The sequence below is a fragment of the Seriola aureovittata genome, chromosome 20, assembly GCF_021018895.1.
Source record: "Seriola aureovittata isolate HTS-2021-v1 ecotype China chromosome 20, ASM2101889v1, whole genome shotgun sequence".
NCBI lineage: Eukaryota > Metazoa > Chordata > Actinopteri > Carangiformes > Carangidae > Seriola > Seriola aureovittata.
In genome coordinates this window covers 14,664,353-14,677,057 of record NC_079383.1, presented here as the reverse complement: position 1 = coordinate 14,677,057, position 12,705 = coordinate 14,664,353, and the positions used below count along the sequence as shown (strand labels likewise).

Sequence of the window (12,705 nt, the reverse complement as noted above, 5' to 3'; positions counted from 1 at the left end):
GTGGGCGAGGGTGGAGAGTATCAGCGAACATTGCTATCTGCCTCAGTTTCTCTTTTTTTGATAAGACTGCTGCAAGTTTCCAAAGACAGAAATATTAAAAGTTGCTATATTCTGACTTTGAAAATCAAAGAATATACCATCAGTAAAAATATATACCAACCAATCAAGAATCAGAAATTATAAAATGTACTAAATTCTTTTATCCAGGAGTTTATTCAAACAGGCTTTGGACAAAACCCCGGACAGGTGGCTACTCTGTCACAAGGATAAGGTCGTGTTCAGACAGAAAAAAGCAGAAAGCTCTGGCAAAAAAAACATCATGCAACGCCATCCTGCAATGCGCTGTGTTTGCCAATCAAATACGTGCAAGTGATGGTGTGTTGTACTGTCATCTATTAGTATCAAACCGATAAAAATGTCTGCACCGCAGAACAGGAGCGTTCCCGGGCACAGTCGCAGACTCGCACCGTTCCAGGTTACACCGGTGTTTAAATAGACACACGCACAGCCACTTCCTTTCCCACAGCTGCAGGTCTGAGATTTTGCTGAGGGACGACCGGCATCGTTGGTCCTGTCCTGTTCCATCTCTTCAAGCGGTGTCTGACACTGGTGTGACATTCCTCACTGAGGTTACCACAGGGTCTGTGCTTTCTCATTGATGTTTGGGAAATTTTAAGAATTTTTATTGTGCTTTGTTGGTCCTCCCCGCTCTCTGGACAATGGGGAGGCATGGAGAGGAATGCATGGATCATTAAAGGGTCAGTTCACACAAATTGAAAGAAAACATATTTTCGTGACTTACCCCTACAATAGCTAGGTGTATCTAGGCATGGGGATTTTCAGACTTTTGAGGTTTGGGTCCAGTGTGCTCACATCCCCTGTGTAAAAAAAAAAGGACATCTGTCATAATACATAATAGTCTATTAATTAATATTACTGATTTTTAAATGAATCCTCAGATTGCTTTGTGAATGACACAAAAGCCTATTTCAAAACAAGAAACTTCCTCCAGAGGAAAAGTGAAGTAGATATCGTCAAAATACTCCGCTAGGCCTCAGCTTTTTCAAAATTTTTCTTTCTTACCACCGAAAACAGGAACTTCTGCACACAATAAATGTCCACTGACAGTTATGGAAACTTCTGGACTTTTCTTGATGTTTTATATAGTTTTCATATTCTTAGCAGAGCAGATGTAGCTGTTTGTCTGCTTGGCAAAGACGTGTTTGCTCAGCTTCTCATCTGATGTTTCTCATCAGAGAACAAAAAGCATTTTTTCCAAAAATGAATATAATATAATTAGACCCCAGATTTCTAAAAAATCCTTTATAAGATCCTAATATCAGATGGGAGCAATTTTTATTTTCCTTAGAAGACAGACGCTCACTGGCATTCCTGACCGTCCTCCCTTTGTCTTTCTGCCTCTGTAGGCTTTTGGCGCTCGCTGCAAAGCGCGAGGGCAGGAGGAGCCCCACTTGGCACGAGGGAAGGATGATTCCCGAGCAGCCTGTCGACTTCACTCCCTAATGCTCTTTCGCCTGCCCCACTGACTGAGTTTTTAATAAATGATGAGATGTGGTATAAATAAACCACAAGGCAGTGCAACTGCCAAAAGGCAGAGAGAGATACCAAGGTAACACACAAGAGGTGATAAATAAGTCAACAAAGGCTCATTTGCACTACTTGCTTTCTATCACTCTCATTGTGGCTATAGGATAGACTGGATTTGAGAGGAAGCAAGAGTGTGACTTCGCATGCATAAATTCCTCTTGGAACAAAAACAGCCAAGTTCATCATGACTATAGGATTTCCAATGTAACTGAAAGGGGAACTGAGCTTTTTGCTCCTTCACGTATTTCTTTCACTACTCCGCCCACTAACAAGGTGAGCAGTTTACTATATCATTCATATTCACAAAATATGAGACATCTTTACACCAGTTGAAAAGTGAGTGTATTTGATTCAGGATAACATTAGACTGGAACAACCTGTTGGATATCAACCATGCAGGGTCCCGCCTAATATTAAACAGAAAATAAAAGTTATACTTACCCATCCTTAGCACAATATACTATTTTTCCTGCACTTGCTTGTACTTCATCATTATCATACTAATGCAACAAGTAGAACACACCTATAAATCAATAATCAATAATCTCTGCTCGCATATTTTGAAAACAGGATATTTGATAAACAGTACTTTATATGTACATTTACTGTAAACCTTCAATACAAAAGGCATATAACATAAAGGAGGGCTCCATCACAAGGATATACAATTACTGATGACAAAGTATATTACGATTATGTGTAGTTTGAAAAAAGATTTATACATATCTATATATAACTATGACGGGTACACACACACACACACACACACACACACACACACACACACACACACACAGCCTTAAATGTAAAAATGGTCTCTCTAACTAAGAGATGACAGGCCTGGTTTCGAGAACAGCAGGTCATTGATTCATATGTGAGGCTGCGGGGAAATCATAACAACAGCACCGACTTCTTTATCTTTCCGCCAACCGCTGGGAAAACGACGGTATTTTGCAAGAGAACATGAGCCCACTCCAACTCAGTCACTGCCACTTTTGCTCCAGTTCTGGTCTGCAGATAAAGACAAACCTTGTCCTAGATTCTGCAAGAGCTCAAGCTGGTACAGCGTGAACTCTGAAAGTAGGTGAATTTAGACTTTGTTGACTGCTACTTTTTCACGGGACAGCCCACTGGACCACAGCTAATGCTCAAATTGCGGGACGAGCATTTGGTGATGCACAGCCTTTGAAAATCGCTGAATAAACTTGAAGGCTGCAATAAGTGATTTCTGAAAAAGCAGGGAGACTCTAAAGCAGACACAATCTCTGAAATATAAACAGCTCTATCAACCTTTTCAGGCGAATGTGTTGTCAAACAGTTTCCTCCTTCACATCCAGCAGACACAGAGCGACGTCCCGGTGTCTGAACGAATGCAGATCCAGTATTCATTCACTCTGTTCATTCTTTTTTTTTTGTTGAATTGTCATTAACAAATACTCTAAGTAACACATGAAATAAAAATGTCCAGGAAAAAACCAAAAAAAAACCAATTAAGCTAAAATTTACCAGATTGGTCACTTGGATTTAAAAAGGTGAGACAAAGCCAAAGAGAGAGATGAATGGAGATGGAGTTAGGAAAGGCTGAAAGGTTGTAAATTACATGGCATATCAGGATCTAGCATTAGTCAATGGAGCTGAAATGATGAAAAGACTGATGAAAGGCAGGGGTGAAAAGCTGAACTGCAGCAAGGGGGGTGGGGGGGCCTGTTTAAAATGTCCTCCATTTCATCAAAGTGATTATTGGGGGTACTTAGCAGCTTTCATATTAAAATGATTAAGGTCTCTTTGAAAAACTAAGAGCTGGTGTGGCTGGAGTCGGTGGGAGGCCTGGAATAAAAGGTTCTTGTGGCAAGAGAAGAATGAGGCTTAAATACCTCACAGAGGACGGACTACATGGCGGGTTTTGGTCTCCTGGTGCCGCTCCTGCTCACTTCCAGGTAGCCTCTGTTGTCACACTGCTGCTGCATTACACAGAATCAAATGTTATGAAATGAGCAAGCTAATAAAAATGCTAGCATGTTAGCATAATTTACCCCCCCCCCGTGTTTGTCCCAGTGGATATCAGTCTCAGCCATTCACTTTATGGCTGTAAGCAAAGGATTCACAACGCTAATCCTGCTATCACAGGTATTGTAAAGCTGGTCCTCCTAACAGATGGTCAACACAAAGCAAACAGGTGAGGACTGTCTGTTCTGGCCTGCTCTCCGGACATCCTCAGGTGCACACAACATAGCTCGCATAATCTGTGCCGGGAACATAACCCGCTGCAACCTAAAACGCCTGTCAAATAAAAGACATTACTCATTTCTACGTCACCGCTGGACCTTTGAGGACAAACTGCGCATATTAGCAAACACAGCAGTGGGGGCTACATTAGAAATTGTTAGACTCACTTTGCAGTAAATGCAACGGAGGAGCAAATATTGATCAATTGATTAGCGTCTGAATGTGACTTTGCTCGGTTGAATGTTAATGGCAGATGCCTGGAGAGGCGCTGGCTACCAAAAAAAAAAAAACAACAGCTCTCCATTTTGTCTGGATTGAAGGCCTGTGTCACAAAATCACTGACTTAAGTGACCAGGGAGAGGGGTCGTGACCTCCAGATGGGGCCAATCCAGTTTGGACTTGAGACTGGAACTGGACATCAATTTTGTTTAAAAAAAAAAAGAAAAAAAAAAGGTCAGTCTGTTTGGCAGAAATGATAAAAGATCACGCTGTCTTAAAGTGCAAATGTTCAATTCAAATGTAGAGCTCGCTCCACCAGAATGTTCTTTTCTCACTGCAGAGGGATTATAGAGACGACTCAAGGTTAATATTAAGATATAGCATGGTGGGAAGTAAAAGCTCTGTGGTTGGAGTGTGAGGTGGGCATACGCAAATTTGACTTCAATTCAATAACCTGAAGCCAACTGACAGGTCATGCTGAGGCGCTCAAAAGGCTTTTCTGTCTTCTCTTCAATTCAATTTAGGACTATTAATCTATATCATGTGCTGCACTGATACTGTGCTGTCATTTTTTTCCTCTTACTTACTCTGTTGCACTCAATTATAGATCTTCTATACCAATAAAGTTGTCTTCTTATAAATGAGGTTGAAAACTTTTTTTCCCTTTCAAACCCAAACCTTAAACAAAGATGTTTTATTTGCTTATTGACGTTATATTTGTGTTTACAGCACGTTATCTGTATTTCAGAGTTTGTGTGTGCAGGGCTGAGTAGAAGGTCACTGGCACCACTTCATTATATTTGAATGGAAACCTGTGACCACTGGTTACAGCTGACCAAAGTTCAGGCAGGGTGAATCCTCCTACGGCTTCCCTTAACATCTCACTGTATGATTTATCTTATACAACAGACCTTTTACCATTTTAAATAATGTTTTCATGAAGTGACTTTGCACTGCAATCAAAACGTCTGGAGATAATACTGTCCCGAACATTCCCATGAACCCGTCATGCTCCGGCAGCCACCCACATACACATAACTGGGAGATATGATGTTGCTAACAGGGAGGCTACACATTTGCCACCCAGTCGCCAGATCACAGGAAGCTGGACTGTGGCTGCTGCAGCTCCAAGCTCCAGGGACAATACGCTGCATGTCATAAAGCTCTCTCACACACACACACACACACACACACACACAGACACACACACACACACACACGCACACACCCACTCTGCCAGGGGAGACAGAGACAGTCAATCACTCCTAGCAACTAGGGCATCTTATCCTCAGCTCACCCTCTCTGGTTGGACGTTGGCTCATCTGACTTAGCATCACAGCAGTGGAAACATGGGGAGGGGTCCTGTCCTCAAATCACACTGACTAAAGGTAACACTGGGACAGAGAAAATATTGTCTCTTCCTTTAATGGAACTTGAAGCTGCTTAACAGCTTCATCCTTTCACCAATTCCTTAATTCTCATCATATTAATACAATTAATAATTAATGAATCAATTAATTAATTATTTGCCTCCTTTCCTTCTATATTTAGGAATAATGTAAAAGTTGTCAACCTTGTTGCTCCTGTTTGAATCAGTCATACCAGGTCATTATTATTCTCTTATGCTGATGGCAATACAACTTAATCCTTAATTTAACTCTATAACCCCTTTCATCATAATGTGACCCATGCTACTCTGCTCCCCAGGCTCATCAATAAATCAGACATTTGCTTCAGAATTTCAAGACGGGTCTGAAACAGAAATTAATTTTCAAACTAAAATGGAACCATTTGTGCCTCCACCAGAAATCAATTCATTTTCAGCTTTCAGTGGAAAAGCCGAAAAAGAAATGAGAAAAAAAAAAAAAAAAAAAGTCTCTTAACATCTCATCTCTGCTGCTTTTCCACAGAGAGCCCCGGCATTGTCTAGAGACGGTGCAGAGATCTTCTACTAAGGCTTATTAATTCACTACTCTCATCTCCCCGAGCTGGCTATCATTACAGCCCTATATATAGAGACGCGCAGGGAATAGTGAGGGATGCACACACACATTAACATTAATGACTTTAGGCCCTGCTCAAGAGCCGTGTGTGCTCGCAGACGCACTCTCACATGCAACTGTGTGAAAAAAAAAAAAAAAAATTAAAAAAACGGAACCGACTGTGCTCGCACCCCATGAAATAAACCTTCCTTTGTTTACAAACAAAAGGAAGACTGGTTTCCCTTACACCACCATATCTCAGCATCAAGTTGATGTTGCATCTCCGGTTTCGCTACTGACTGTGCGTCAGGTTCAGCTGCGGGAAAGAACAGAATCTAATCCGGGATGTTCAGTAGGATGGTTGGAGTGCAGGCTCCAACTGAGTTTGCTAATGAACAATCATCAGTCCCTCCCCCGGTGGCTGTTGTAAGGGACCAGTGCACGCTTGTATTGTGAAAGCAGGATTACATTGTGTTGCCCCTTCCTTAGTAATTCTATCCTGATCTCAGCAGGAGTCTACACAGCCCATTACATTTTCCACATTGTGTTAATCAGGATCTAATGTCCAATACTGCAAACTGCACGCTCTGGGTTTTGTGCACAGGTCTGAGCACATCTTGTTGAACAGAATCCTGCAGGATACATGTGAAGGAGACAGCCAGTGCTGAGGCTACTTTAAGTCCTTCCTCCCCTACAGCACCCCCAGCTGCCCCTCCTCAGGCCCCATCCTGGGTGGCTCAGTAGTGGGGTAGCAGATGGTGCTGGAGGGGGCGGGGGGTATATGTGTGTGTGTGTGGGTTGGGGCATGGGGGGGCTGCACACATACTCCTGTCCCCCTGCCTGAGCCTTGGGGGTGTTTGCAGCACGGCAGGGGCAATCCAGTGGGCTTCCACCCAGTAGCAGCAGAATGTGACCCCACTCTCTCTCTCGAACTGGCCTCAGGCCTGAACCCAGTCAGCCACGCATAAACCAAAGACAAGGCCAATGCCATTCTCCTCCGCAAACACACATGCACGCAAACGCACCCCTCCCCAAACACACACACACACACAAACACACGCACACACACAAGGGCAGCAAGGATGGGTCGATTCCCAGCTATTTCCCTCCGTCGAGGATCCATTAAGTGTCTTGTGCATGCATGTTGTTCGCACGTTACATTAACTGACAGCGGGATGAATGATTTATTCAGGAGGCTTTTCAATTGTCAGAGATGGATGGCATCAATAGGGGTTTTGTCCTTGCTGATGAATCAGGCGATTTGCCACTTAAAACAGATCTATCCTCATGCTGTTGTACAAGCACATCCTCAAGAGAGGACTCCAGGGACCTCGTCTGTTTAGAAACTGGACAAAAAAAACGAGGAAAGAAAAAGAAACAGGTGAGAAGAGGGAAACTGTTAAGCAGGCAGACACTAGAAGCATATTGCAGTGTATGTACCCTAAGCCCTGCACTGCTCCCCTTCAGTCTCTTTGATATCTTTATGCAAATATGAGCTGGCTGATTTGAGAGTATGGAGAGGATTAATAGCTTTCTCTGTGGACTCAGTGTAACACAGTAGCAGAGGATTGTGGGTCAGAGCACCGGGACCCCAGGGCACAGCGGGCATCAGCTGCCAGTCTCCAGGTACGAAGGCCCAGGGAAGGCTGTGAGTAGCCCAACACCTGGATACAAAACATTCAGTGTGCAGTTTATGCATATTTACATTCACAGGAATAATATGTTTACCAATCCAAAATTCATCTATCTATTAATAATTTATTTATTCTCTCATCCTCTGGTCTCACAGATACCAGTTCGGCACGTGTCCCCCTCTGGAATTAGCTGATAAATGAGCCTGGAAGCATTATATGCATTTGAATAAGCACCCATTTAGATTATTTAGCCATGGGAATACTAGAATAACACACAATGGTAAACAATTAATGAGGAGATAAAGCACCAATTAATCAAATTTGAATCAAAGAGGATGAAAATGGCATATCACTTGAGGAGTAATATGATTTAAGCATGCAGGTTTTGATTTAATCTGCATTATTCTACAGTGAGCCTGCTGCATATTAGACAGTGGGATATTGCAGTGGGGAATGAGTGCTGTGAAATAGGCACAATAGGCTGAGCTTGTGTTTTCCTGGAGGCATACTGCATGCTCTCGTGTCAGTCTCGCTCACTGCTGGCAATGACCAAATCCATCATGACATGTGGACAACAAAGAGCTACAAGAATGCCTGCCTTAGTGTGCACACACACCACACTGCGTCTTAGAAGGCAGCGCGCGGTGCACTATCTCCCCAGAACACAAGCCTATCCCCATGCACAGGGAGCATTACATGTCACAGAACACAGTGAAATCTTTAAGCACCGTATCCAAACGAAAAAGCCCTGTCAAATAGCTCTACTCGACATGAAATACAGTAGAGCGGTTGATGGTGGAACCAGTCAGCGCAGGGATTTTCCAGATAAAGCTTTCTGGTAGAAAATTGGGAGAGTCCAGTCATCAGTATGTTCCAGGCAATTCTTTAAATTAGCACGAGATTAGGGAGTGCATGGTGATTAAGCTCATTTGAAGTATTGAGGATCCGTCTGGGCATTGGCAAGAGCCACACGTTAATTAATCTGGTAATGGATGAGAAAAATAAGCACTCTTACGCGCATATCAGCATTTTGCTGAACAGGAGGAAGTATAGGAGATGGAGTGGGGGTGGGGGGTTGGGGGGGTATGTGTGGGGGTGAGGGGGAAGGGGTGGGGGGCTAGGCTTTTTTAAAGGCAGACACAGAGAGTGAAATGGAGCATGTTGCCTACAGGGAAATTAGCACTGAGTGTAGCCTGATGAATGCACCATTGTATCTGTTATAATGGAAAAATGGACAATGTATGAAGTTTTTTTTTTTTTTTTCACTTTTTATCTCCCCCTTGCTCGTGTGTTCTCCCTGGAAACAAGGATCTCGGATCATGTAAAGAAGGGCTACACATTAACAGTGACAACCGTACAGTGACAGCAGTGAGAGTACAACTCTTTTCCCTCTTTGTTTCCGTTCACTATCATTGAGCTGAGTCAGAGCGACGCTGTGACTGACCCACACGTGACAGACGTGGACTCATGTGCTCATTTCAGCCGGTTCCACCAGTCTGAAGCAGTGACACTTCGGTGACAAATGTCTGCTCTCGCTAGTTGAGTCGTGTATTTTATAGAGTTTGACAAAACAGTCGTGCGCTGCAGCAAACAGCAGCAACATTTAGTCACACGGTTCCTGAGCTAAGCTGGTGCTTGTTAAATAATTAAACCCTGGGAAAAGAGCCCTGGAAGAGGTTAAATGAGGCTGGGCTACACAGGAGCTGCTGCGTTCTTGCATGGTGGTCGGGAATGTGCAGGAAGGCCTCTCACCCAGGACTGTCCCAGGAGTGGACTTCTTCGCCTAATTAGGCTTACGCCCCTTTAACATTTAATAACGGCCAGCTGGATCCTAAGTTGAATATTTAATGCAAGTTGATACTGAGGGATTTCACAAAGATTATCAGGATTAAGAGACAAAAGACCGTCCCTTCCTGTTTGAAATTCCCCTTAATATTTCACAAATATTTGAATGACAAATTTAATTTCACAAGTCCCAGTGCATGGTCAGTTGATACACGAGAAACACAGATTACAGACGTGTTTTTCAGCGCTCCTTTGTTATGCTATGGCATGTTTCTCAGACATCAGCTATAGGACACACTGCAACAGGACGAGTCTGTGCCAGTGCCTATCACTCTAATTCACTGAGCCACGGATAGTATAATAGGCAGTAAATGAGAGATCTTCTGAGAGCGCCTCTACTAAAAAGCCTGATCACATATGGGGAGGTCAGCGGACCATCTGCTGACTGATTGTTATCTTGGACAGCTCTCACCATACCTGAACATCAGCATACTGAAGACATTCCCCGGCTGCTGCACTAATTCAAAAATAAACCCCCTCCAAAAAAAAAAAAGAAAAAAAGAAAAAATTAGGAAGCTCATGAAGAGGAAAATACCTGTCAGAATTTCAAAAAAACAGACAAATATAAACCTCAAAGGACCGAATATGAATAACTTTGTGTTAAATATGGAATATCGCAACGAATCAGCTCCTCGCAGCACTCATACTTGTGCGCGGCAGGATTTTTAATACTAAGTGTCATTCCTCAGCTCAGTATACATTAAGACATGTCACTGTCTATTTACCACCTCTGACATCCCCCACCGGACATGAAGCCCTTGTCGGCTTTGCTCCGAAGCAACTTCACGCCATGAAAAACAGATAATGCTAGCGTGGCCTACTTATTTTCCCCTGCCTTTTCCCCGTGTGTGTAATAAGTAGTGATGGCATGTCCTCTTAAGGGAATGTAACTCTAACTGTGCGGAGGCCCTGTAGAAGAAGGGTCAGCTTTTAGGGGGGGGGGGGATTTTTCGCTCCTCTCATCAGAGGAGCGAAGAATCCTGCTTCCAAAACAGATGGTAAACAGGATTGGGCGATATGACCATACAATAAAAATTTGTCAACTGTCAAAAAATTTGCTGCACTGTTTATGCCAAAGTTGCAATCCCTTTAATATCTCTGGCTGTATTAGGCCTCTGTAGGCAATGCCACAAATCAATAATCAGGACTGCTTTATGGCTATATTGGATTACAGGACTGTTGCATCACTGTGATGTGAAGTACCGTGATTTTATTTGTGAATAATTCATCGGATTAGCAGACATTCCCGCCGGTTTTTGTTTTTTTTTTCTATAAAAACATATAGATATGTTGTGATATAAAAGTACATATACCCCAATAGAAGATTTTATCCATACCTTATTCCCCATGCGCTTATTGGCAATCTGTAAAAAAAAAAAGTGGAAGGACTTGTTTTAGTATTTATGATATTTAGTATGACACTATGAAACTTTTAAAAGAAGAAATAACTTCTTAAAAAATGAGAAGTTGAATTCACAAGCAACAAAATGCATCCTTCTTTAGTTCAGTACACCCAAAGGTTTTGCCGCTACAGGATAATATTAGATAACGTTAGCAAAGTTTAGATGGACGGTTGTGTAACCGACATCACTGAGCTCAGTTCGGTGACTTTGTGAGTCAGAGCAAGACTCTGTAACGTTTGTTAATCAGTAGCCGCTGTGACCACAAGGGAGTATGATGCAGTAAACACTACAGTAAACAATCACGATTACAGCAAAATGACTGTGAAATGTCAGTTACACAGTCATATCACTCTAAAAGTTTGCTAACGTTAGCTACCTGTAGCCACCATAAGCTACTGGTCATACCAGACAAAGCAAGGCTACAGCAGCAAAATCTTTGAGTGCACTGAACGCTGCATTTTATAGCTTATAAATTAAACTTTTCATTTGTAAGCGGAAAAATGTGAAGATTTTTTTTTTTTTCCAAAGGCTACATAGTCTTAAAGTGACAGTACAAAGTAACAGTTATTATTAAAGCCATCTGTAAGCTCATACAATAGAAAGTAAGTCACGTCTGAGCTACTTTATGGGTCAACTTAGTAAATGACCTGTGTTAAGTCAATCAAAAGGCTCTGGATAAGACAGCCACTGTCAACACACACAGGATTAGGTCTAATGACCCACACTGCCTGGGCCACTTCCATAAACACACCATAACAAGTCTGTTGTATACAACCTGGGACATATAACCTGTGAATTATGTTTCTGTTACGCTGCCTATCTGAGCCGCCTCCTTCGCGCGGCATGACCCTGAATTATAAGCCGGATTTTGATCGTGCTGAGGGGATGCATGTCTAACAGTTGCGTTTTAACAGCTCTGGGTGCCGTCCCTCTCCTGCTGGGACCAAGGCATCTTAATTCAGGATGTAGATCTCAGTCAGCAGGTGAATGCTGGTCTAATCAGCCAGCCATATGTCCTCCTATCCCCTGGCTGATCATCCCCCCCCCAACACACTGATTGCTGTATGGTTTGATAAATCATATCCCCTGTGAAAAATGCTAATGATATGGTAATGCAGGTTCCAAACTGCTGTCCACCACAGATAAAGGTTTCCAGCTCGTATGACCCTCATACCAAATACCCGCTTATGTTAGAGAAAAGAAAACGGAAGTTACTGTCAATTCTGAGTAAGGCCAATCTCTCGTTCTTCCTTTTTATTTTTCAGAAATCTGTTGACCTTGTCCTCCCACATAGCCCATCTGTGCAGCCGGGTTAGTCACAGGAACTCCACACAGCTCCCTCAATCCCCCTCAATCTTTTTATGGGTCACGTAAGCACTTTTACTCCACCAGCTGAGAGCAAAGAGGAGAATCAGTTACCAGATCTCGGTCAAATCACAGATACATTAAAAACAGTAGCCTGGTGCTAACACCCCTAATGCACACATATCCCGTTTTAGAATTTGTGTCAAAATGTTACAAACCTATCTCCCCTGCTGTGGAACCGGGCGTTGAATTTAGGTCACGACCGTTTACCTTGTTATCATGTGATTTTTATACCGCAGCAGGCGAATAAACTGCGGTGACGCCTTAATGCAGCTAAAGCCCCAATGAAACCAGCCACCGTGCGGCAAGAGTTCATCCCATTTCGGCAGCTGATGAACATCTGTTCAGCATTAGTGGTTACTGCTTTGTGGTCCGTGGTCCTGTGGGTGCAGAGCAGGGCTCAGCTGATAATGTTGAATTCTC

General features: G+C 42.9%; 1 long non-coding RNA gene across 3 annotated transcripts in view; it reads right to left on the bottom strand.

Annotated features, from left to right (window-relative positions):
- Nucleotides 1–210: 210 nt before the first annotated feature.
- LOC130161518 (uncharacterized) overlaps nucleotides 211–12,705 on the bottom strand; it is a 51,062-nt gene continuing 38,567 nt past the window's right edge. For 2 of the 3 annotated variants that reach the window (XR_008826164.1, XR_008826166.1), the window contains 2 exons: nucleotides 803–878; nucleotides 211–712 (listed from right to left, as the gene is read on the bottom strand). This is a non-coding gene — a long non-coding RNA (uncharacterized LOC130161518). Of the gene's footprint in view, nucleotides 713–802; nucleotides 879–10,851; nucleotides 10,879–12,705 lie in introns of all 3 variants that reach the window. The other variant, XR_008826165.1, reaches the window with a different exon arrangement.